This window comes from Phyllopteryx taeniolatus, chromosome 17, assembly GCF_024500385.1.
Source record: "Phyllopteryx taeniolatus isolate TA_2022b chromosome 17, UOR_Ptae_1.2, whole genome shotgun sequence".
In the NCBI taxonomy this organism is placed as follows: domain Eukaryota; kingdom Metazoa; phylum Chordata; class Actinopteri; order Syngnathiformes; family Syngnathidae; genus Phyllopteryx; species Phyllopteryx taeniolatus.
In genome coordinates this window covers 962,868-970,023 of record NC_084518.1, presented here as the reverse complement: position 1 = coordinate 970,023, position 7,156 = coordinate 962,868, and the positions used below count along the sequence as shown (strand labels likewise).

General features: G+C 45.8%; 1 long non-coding RNA gene across 1 annotated transcript; it reads left to right on the top strand.

The window, feature by feature from the left end:
- Positions 1–2,624: 2,624 nt before the first annotated feature.
- On the top strand, positions 2,625–6,938 carry LOC133467167 (uncharacterized). Its single transcript, XR_009785157.1, has 2 exons — positions 2,625–6,394; positions 6,501–6,938. It is a non-coding gene; the product is annotated as an uncharacterized LOC133467167 (long non-coding RNA).
- Positions 6,939–7,156: the final 218 nt, after the last annotated feature.

Genomic DNA, 7,156 nt, shown 5'->3' with positions numbered 1-7,156 from the left:
AAGTGGGGTGTTTGCCCAATGCAATGTCTCCCCTCACCGAAGAACGTCATTGGTGCATTGGGATCGTTTCTGCAGAAAACTGCTGCCGGTGACTTGAAAAACTTCGTGCGTGTTCATAAAACGCTAGACGGAGAAGGCGGCTGTCATAATAATAATTAAAAAAAAGGGAAGAGGGGGGAAAAGCTGATAAGCCGGTTGCGTGCTCGCCTGCGTGGAAGTTTCGTTTGCTTTGATGGCAAAGTCGCTCACTGGACACTTCCTTAGAAACGCCGTACAACGGCTCAAAGTAATAATAATGCCTTTATTTTGCTGTTTTATTATACAATATGTGGGCAAGGACGGCATTTATATACATATTTAAAAAAAACAAATGTGTCGAGAGAAAATAAAGACTTAAAAAAACATTTGTGAAGAACAATAAGAAGCAAGTGGAGACAAGACCCAGCCAAGTACCAATCGAGAATCAGCCAAAAGCAGTCAAGTACCATGTCGAGAGCCGAACAAGAACCAGCCCCCAAAAAACTGTCAAGAAGCAGTTAAGACCCAAGACCAACCAAGTCTGAAACGAAAAGAACCAAGTTAGGAGCCACATCTGAACCTGACACAATCCAAGTCGAGAAAGCAGGAGAAGGAAGCGAGTCCCCATCTGTGCTGCAGACCTGGAGTCAGACTCGGGTTTTACTCCGGACTTGTGTGCACGTCGAGTGTGTTTGCAAAGAGTCCGCGGACTCGTCCAGATGGAATAGCACAAGCCCAGTTCCTTTGGCACCGACGACTTCCAGGCAAGTGGAAAAGTGGTCCCGGTGCCAGGATGTTTCCTGGAGTTCAGCTCCAACACACACGCACACACAAACCAACTTTTTGCTGGAACACCTAAATCATAAAAACGATGCTCAAACCTGGATATGTAAACTATTTTTGGTGAGGATTTGTTGCCCCAATTAGAGTCAGTGTTGGAAAGTGAAGCAGTACAAATATATGACGACTGCACTCAAGTACAGTTTTCAGGAATGTGTACGTACTTTGTGTACTATTGAGGTCCACTATGGGCCTCTAAAAATCCCACTGAAGTGATTCCGGAATGGGAAGGCACAAATCCTATTTGGAAAGGGCTAACTCACATTGGCTAATTAACTCGCTCGGGCCCTGGCTAAGAAGTAACACCGCCGGAATGTAGCATTAGTAGCTAGCGAGTCACATCACAAGCATTTTCCGTTTCTTAAAATGTCTTTTCTTTTACTTTCTATTACTTTTCAGTCTTTGCTTTTTTACTTCCGCTTAAGTACGGCAGCTGAATCGGTTCGATTCCCCCCCACAAGTATCTGTACTTCTACTGAAGTGTGGAAGTACTTGTGCCACCTCTGATATATGATATGATATGATATGCTCCCTAGTAAAAAAAACAAAAACAAAAAGAAAAAATGTAAAAAAGTGAGTGAAAGCAGACGCCGGCGCAGCTGTGGTTGTTTCTCCGTGATGAGAGCGACGCTACGCAGCCGCTGAGCTAGCTCAGCCGCTGCGTAGCGTATGAGCTCACGATCGCGCGTCAACATTTGGAACAAACAAAAAAACAATCGTGCGCCAGGGAACGTCTGCACGTGATTTCAATTTGTTCTTGCCTTTCATTTCATGTAAGCAAGATAAAAGGCATTACAAGAGTTGACGTCATTACAACACATCTAGCGCAAAAAAAAACCATTGATTGATTCTATTGGGAGATAAACATTTTCACACAGACAACACAATCAATGTAAGTGAATCCAAATAAGTATCTATTTTTCAAACAAATAAACAGCTTTGCCGCTTAGCTTAAGGCTAAAAAAACAATGCAAAATGCCATAGACAGGCTAACAAATAGCATATACGTGTTGGTGTTTAAGCGATGTCCCCATGTAGATCCGTATGTCTATATTATAATATTATAATGCCCCCAGGTGGCCAACGGGTGCACAACAGAAGGAATTGCACGATCGCAGTGAATAATCATGATGTATGTCATTACTGGACAATATTATAGAATGCCTGTTTTCGTATGAAAACTTTTTGGAACAGATTCATCGCATTTCCGTTGGTTTTAGCGGGGAAGTGGTTTTGAGTTACGAGCGTGGGCGGGGAACAAAGTTCAACTCATATCTCAAGGCGCCATCGTGATTTGCGGGGAACCGAAAGCCGGGATAGACTCCAGCACACCCACGACCCGCGCGAGGAGAAGCGCTACGGAAAATGTGTTTATCCCTTCAAATTCCTGAGACTTATTGGATTTGAAACCCTAAGCCAGGCTTGAAACCCTGAACCTAACTCAAACCCTATTTTGAAACGTAAACCAGACTTCAAACCATAATTTTGAAATCCCAACCTTGGTTTGGAAACCCACCCCAGGCTTGATACCCCAATTTGAAATACTAATTTAGGTTGAAAACCATCATTTGAAACCCTAAACCCAGTTTGAAAACCCCAACGTTTGTTTGAAACCCTAATCCTGTCTTGAAACTAATTCCAAACCAGCAGCAGCGTATGCGGCAAAAATCTACCCCGCCTATTCACATTGTCCACGTTGTTATGGGATGTGCATTAAAACTAGATTTGATATTTATCATTTATAAAATTGTTCACTTGTGACTCCACTTATCACATTTTGGAAAGTGCGGCGCGTCTTATCGCAGACTTAACGTCATTTCCATGTTTACTCGGCCACGCGTGCTCGCCGTCACATGCTCGGGGGCACGCGCAGGTCGTGGCTCTCGTCGCCGTACTCCAGAGTTCGTGACCTCTGCCAGGCAAAGTCACGCTCGAACACGTGAAGCAGCATTTTTTTTTTTTTTTTTTTTTGGGTTTACTATTCAAGCATTTGATTTTATGTTCCCAACTAGCTTGTTCGGTAGTTATTTGGCAGGATTAAGAAAAAAAACAAAAAAAGGGACCCAAAAAATCTCTTTGGCAAAGTGGAGAAGTACCTTCAAAAGTACACTATCGCCACTTACAGGCCTGGAGTTCAACAACAGCAAAGTACAACTAAAATGTTCATTTAGCGTCGGCACGGTGACCGACTGGTTAGAGCGTCTGCCTCGCAGTTCTGAGGACCTGGGTTCAATCCCCGGCCCCTCCTGTGTGGAGTTTGCACGTTCTCCCCGTGCCAGCATTTTCCTCCGCTTATCCAAGGTTGTTTTTTTTTTTTTTTTTGCTCTGTATGAGATATAAAATGTATATTGGAAAGAAAGACAGGTTCATTCTCTCAGTTCAGAACCACTTTGTAATGCACATTAGCGCCCCCTTCAGGACTGCACTACTGCTACAGCAAGATATGACTCCAAATTATGAGAGTTTTCTGTTTGCTCTGCATTAAATATAAAATACATACCGGAAAGAAAGTGACTCGGTTGTGAAATACTTGTAATGCACATTAGCGCCCCCTGCAAGACCACAGTTCAACCACAGCGATAAACTGCTCCAAATTTCAAGATTTATTTTTTATTTTTTAACAGACATTTAGTGCTGTGTTAACTATAAAATGAATATTGGAAAGAAGGAAAGATAATCAGTCTCTTATCTCACTTTCTCATACACGTTAGCGACCCCTGCAGGACTGGAGTTCAATAAAGGTATAACCGCCTTCAGGCTTCCGATCGGCTCACAGCAGTTGGGGGTTACGGCGCCACCTGGTGTTCCGGTTTGCACTTGACAAGCCATACGCATGCAGGCAAAACCTCTGAAAACATTTTGTGTGATCCGATTTAACGAGAGAGTGCGGAGGGCTTCGGTTCGCGTGTGGTCGTCTCCAAGAAAAACAAAAGCGGACAATCCCGCCCGCCCGATCCGTCCGGCAGCGATTCAAACATTCCGCAGCTGCGGCGGCGGACAGCTGCGCCGTTAACGAGGACCGCTCGGCGCTCCGTTGAGAAGAAAATGGTTTTCGCTCCAATCAGGGATCCCTTGATGTGATTTATGGTCACTCGAGACGTTCTTCAAAGTCGCAAACAATTAACGGGCGTTCCTCACGAACTAAATTAAGCTCATTTGGTTACTCGTCACTACATAACTGGCACATCGGATGTCGACGCAAAATTTGTCTTGATGTGCGAAAGACAGACAAGGCGGCGATCAAGTGTCCGCATCACGCATTTTGCCGTCTAACCTGCAATAAACACGTTTTCTGGTGCACGACACAAAACTATCTTTGTGGGGAGAACGCCGGAGCGACACGCTCAACGGGAAGCAGCTGATGCGTTCAACCTGACCGACCTCACCCTGCACTCGACCCGTGACGTGCGCAACGCACGCGCGTGCAAACGGCGTAAAGTTCCAAACCAAGAAGCGGGAAGTTAAAACAACATGATACCTACATCTGCGCGTGCGCACGTGTGTGGTTGTGTAAGCGTGTTTGTGTATCTTTATGAGAGTGTGAGTTTGTGCCTGTGCTTGCGAGTGTGTGTGTGTGTGTGTTTACATTGTATATGTGTGTCCAGGGTACTGCGTTTGGATGTCATTAAGGCACGATATAAGTAAAGTAACAGGCTTTTACACGCACGCGCGCACACACGCACACACAGGCGCGTCGTGAATCTGTCATTGATTCTAAATGTGGACTGGCAGCAACGTGCGTGCGAGCGTGCGTGCGTGCGTGCGTCTCATTAATGTCACAAAGTCACATCTGGCTTCGAAATGCAGAGACGTGAAGTGAGGTGCCAGTTTCCCACGATGCCTTGCTGCGGGGCAGGAAGCAGGTGGGAGGGCGGACACACACACACACACACACGTAGCGAGGAAGCTCCCGTGGCAGAGAGCGCGGAAGATGGCCGTCGGATGGGCCTATACAGGAAGTTCTCCGCTGGGCCCGCTTCCTGTTTGCTCCGACTCGCTCCGGTCACCGTTTGAACCCGATTCCCAGTGCGGCACGTCGAATCACTTGTTTTTATCTGTCGAAATATGGAAATAGGCCTCGAACGTGAACGTCCGAATATCCGCGACATCGTCGATTAATCGACTTCGACTCGACTGCCATTACTTTATAGTCGAGTCGTTCGCAGTTACCTTGAAAAAGTAACTTAGTTACTTTACTGATTACTTAAGCTTAAAAGTAACTTACTGCACCGATGACTTGATTTCAAAAGTAACAAAGTTCGAGAAAAGTAACTTTTGAGTTACTTCCAGCAGTACTTTCTCCACCAATGACATGCGCCGTGACTGAATCGAGCGTCTTGCCTTGTTGACTTTTTTGTTTGGCAATGAGCATAAATAGCATATTATTATTCAAAAGCATATTAAACTCTGGTTCTCGTGAACAAAAAAAGTAACTATTGGCCGATAAATCAACGTAGCTGTAATCTGACTACACCAATATAAAAAGTAACGAGTTGGTTTTCTTACGACTTTTGTCATTTTTGACTCAAAACGGTAACGTGTTACCGGCATCACTGGTCGTTCGTCCCCTAGTGTGTGTGTGTGTGTTTACACACGCATATACTGGCTCCCTTCAAGCGTCAAGTTAAGTATGATTCCCAAAGTTCTCATGATTTTGCCAACAAAGGCGCGCATCCTCAAGTGCGCTCCTGCGCTGACCCTTCACCCTTCGGGCCCAAAACACCTGACGACAAGACGGATGCCGAAGGAAGCGCGGCGATGATCTCGCCGGCTTTGACGTGAGCGGCCTGAATGGATTTTTGACCCGGAAGCCGGTCCGAAGAATTCCTCCGCCTCCCGCTCGGACGGACAATCTTTACGTCTTCCTGTTTTCTTGCAAAATCGCTTCTCGATAAGACAGACTTGCAGGAGCCTCACCGGACACTTACATTTTTTTTTTTGCTCTGTTAGGCTTTTATTGACAAAATGTGTTTTTGGCATGCGTTTTAAAAATGATACCTTTCTAAACGGGCTTTTTTTTTGTTTTTTTGTTTTTTTTTGGCACGGCTCGTGAGTTTTGACGCGCGGCTCAAACAGCTCGGGAGAAATCAGCTTTAGGGGATGACGTCGCCGAAGACAAAGAAGGAAATCGAGAGCGACGATCCGGCGTTTTCCCGTGCGCGCGCCGTCCCACGATGCACCGCAGCACGGAAAGTGCCGCGAGTCTGCAGGAAACCGCCCACAGGAAGCGCAACACTGCCAGCGCCCCGGCGAAGTCGGACTTCTTACCACGGCCGCCGCCGCAACCAAAAGTCTTCCTTCATCTTCTGCGCTCCCTCGCTCCTCCCACCCTTCTTTCTTTCTTTCTTTCTTTCCTTCTTTCTTTTTTTAAGCGACATTTGCAGAAGTGCACACTTTGCGACTAAACGCCGCACACACTTAAAAGTTGTCCAAAATCAAAGTTCCGATTTCCAAAGACTCGTCATTAAAGCGAGCGTGCCTGTAGACCAGGGTCTGCAACTTCCAACCTGCTGCTGCGGCTCGGGAAAAGAAATAAGTCAGTATTTTTGTGGAAATGTGTTCTTTTGATTTCTCAAACGTAATTCCAAATTTGAAGATCATGTAGGATTGATTTGTATTTTTTTTTTCTGTCACTCCACAAGCGCCGATGGGCTTTCCTGAGGTATTCGACGCCCGGTAGGCAAACTGCGGACACATCCAAGAAATGACGTTTCTGAAGAAAACGCTACGTGGACAATATTCAACGCAAACCGCGCACGCCGCACAGATGACAGCTTCGGATCGTGTGTGAAAATAGTCTTGTCTACCACAAATGCCGTTAACCGGGTCAAATAAATCTATTTTAATTGGCTCTCATTTTGCAAATATGTTAAGTGAAAAGGTCCTTTCTAATGCAAGTTGACAGCTGACTGCACGCTCCACGTGTGTTACATGATGTGTGCGTTTGCTTCGCTGCGGGTGGCTAGTTGAAAGTGTGGCGTGAATTTCATTTGATCGGAAAGGCCGCGTCCTCGAAGTGTCTTTTTCCCAGAGTTCAAAATGTTTTGGTCGCAGAAATAAAATGTTGTGTTCTCTCTCTAGTCGTTCGTTGAGTTCAGAAATGCAACACTGTAGTTTATTATACAAGCTAGATGTCAAACGGGTTTTGTGGCTTTTTTGTTTTGACAGTCCAAATGGCTCTTTGAGGATTTCAGATTGCCAGCACCTGCGTGCGGTTGTCAGGTCACGTAAAGACAACCGGCGGACCGGCCGGTCGCCATGCCGTCGGTCATCGAATCCCAGCAGCGAAGGAAGCCTC